Here is a 2,634-nt window from a genome sequence, read left to right as displayed (position 1 = left end):
GACTCTTCCTGGAGCTGCTGCTCCACCAAACTAGGTAATTTGGGAGAAGGACTGAGGTAAGAGAGGGGACCAAGAACCCAATGGTCTCTCTGGCTGAGCGTCAGAGCTCCTGTGTGCAGATGGGAGAAACCTCTGGAATGTCATCACTGTATAGTCTCCATCTATCTGAGCTTTATGGCAGAGCGTCCTCTCCTCAGTAATAGAGTGAGGAGGAGAACAGGCCCATCACCTGCCCCATACCATCCCTACAGTAAGACTACTGCCCATCACCTGCCCCATACCATCCCTACAGTGAGGAGGAGACCACTGCCCATCACCTGCCCCCATACCATCCCTACAGTGAGGAGGAGACCGGGCCCATCACCTGCCCCATACCATCCCTACAGTGGGGAGGAGACCGGGCCCATCACCTGCCCCATACCATCCCTACAGTGAGGAGGAGACCACTGCCCATCACCTGCCCCATACCATCCCTACAGTGAGGAGGAGACCACTGCCCATCACCTGCCCCCATACCATCCCTACAGTGAGGAGGAGACCGGCCCATCACCTGCCCCCATACCATCCCTACAGTGAGGAGGAGACCACTGCCCATCACCTGCCCCCATACCATCCCTACAGTGAGGAGGAGACCACTGCCCATCACCTGCCCCATACCATCCCTACAGTGAGGAGGAGACCACTGCCCATCACCTGCCCCCATACCATCCCTACAGTGAGGAGGAGACCACTGCCATCACCTGCCCCATACCATCCCTACAGTGGGGAGGAGACCGGGCCCATCACCTGCCCCATACCATCCCTACAGTGAGGAGGAGACCACTGCCCATCACCTGCCCCATACCATCCCTACAGTGAGGAGGAGACCACTGCCCATCACCTGCCCCATACCATCCCTACAGTGGGGAGGGGACGGGGCCCATCACCTGCCCCATACTATCCCTACAGTGGGGAGGAGACCGGGCCCATCACCTGCCCCATACCATCCCTACAGTGAGGAGGAGACCACTGCCCATCACCTACCCCATACCATCCCTACAGTGAGGAGGAGACCACTGCCTATCACCTGCCCCCATACCATCCCTACAGTGAGGAGGAGACCACTGCCCATCACCTGCCCCATACCATCCCTACAGTGAGGAGGAGACCACTGCCTATCACCTGCCCCCATACCATCCCTACAGTGAGGAGGAGACCACTGCCCATCACCTGCCCCCATACCATCCCTACAGTGAGGAGGAGACCACTGCCCATCACCTACCCCATACCATCCCTACAGTGAGGAGGAGACCACTGCCCATCACCTACCCCATACCATCCCTACAGTGAGGAGGAGACCGGGCCCATCACCTGTCCCATACCATCCCTACAGTGAGGAGGAGACCAGGCACTGCCCATCACCTGCCCCCATACCATCCCTACAGTGAGGAGGAGACCACTGCCCATCACCTGCCCCCATACCATCCCTACAGTGAGGAGGAGACCAGGCCCTGCCCATCACCTGCCCCATACCATCCCTACAGTGAGGAGGAGACCACTGCCCATCACCTGCCCCCATACCATCCCTACAGTGAGGAGGAGACCAGGATCATCACCTGCCCCATACCATCCCTACAGTGAGGAGGAGACCAGGATCATCACCTGCCCCATACCATCCCTACAGTGAGGAGGAGACCACTGCCCATCACCTGCCCCATACCATTCCTACAGTGAGGAGGCCGGGCACTGCCAACACCTGCCCCATAACATCCCTACAGTGAGGAGGAGACCGGGCCCATCTCCTGCCCCATACCATCCCTACAGTGAGGAGGAGACCACTGCCCATCACCTGCCCCCATACCATCCCTACAGTGAGGAGGAGACCACTGCCCATCACCTGCCCCCATACCATCCCTACAGTGAGGAGGAGACCACTGCCCATCACCTGCCCCATACCATCCCTACAGTGAGGAGGAGACCACTGCCATCACCTGCCCCATACCATCCCTACAGTGAGGAGGAGACCACTGCCCATCACCTGCCCCATACCATCCCTACAGTGAGGAGGAGACCACTGCCCATCACCTGCCCCCATACCATCCCTACAGTGAGGAGGAGACCACTGCCCATCACCTGCCCCCATACCATCCCTACAGTGAGGAGGAGACCACTGCCCATCACCTGCCCCATACCATCCCTACAGTGAGGAGGAGACGGGGCCCATCACCTGCCCCCATACCATCCCTACAGTGAGGAGGAGACCGGGCCCATCTCCTGCCCCATACCATCCCTACATTGTGGAGGAGGCCGGGCACTGCCATCACCTGCCCCATACCGTCCCTACAGTGAGGAGGAGACCACTGCCCATCACCTGCCCCCATACCATCCCTACAGTGAGAAGGAGACCGGCCCATCACCTGCCCCCATACCATCCCTACAGTGAGGAGGAGACCACTGCCATCACCTGCCCCATACCATCCCTACAGTGAGGAGGAGACCACTGCCCATCACCTGCCCCATACCATCCCTACAGTGAGGAGGAGACCACTGCCCATCACCTGCCCCATACCATCCCTACAGTGAGGAGGAGACCACTGCCCATCACCTGCCCCATACCATTCCTACAGTGAGGAGGAGACCACTGCCCATCACCTG

The sequence above is a fragment of the Dendropsophus ebraccatus genome, chromosome 1, assembly GCF_027789765.1.
Source record: "Dendropsophus ebraccatus isolate aDenEbr1 chromosome 1, aDenEbr1.pat, whole genome shotgun sequence".
Classification (NCBI taxonomy): Eukaryota; Metazoa; Chordata; class Amphibia; order Anura; family Hylidae; genus Dendropsophus; species Dendropsophus ebraccatus.
Note: the sequence above shows the minus strand (reverse complement) of the source record.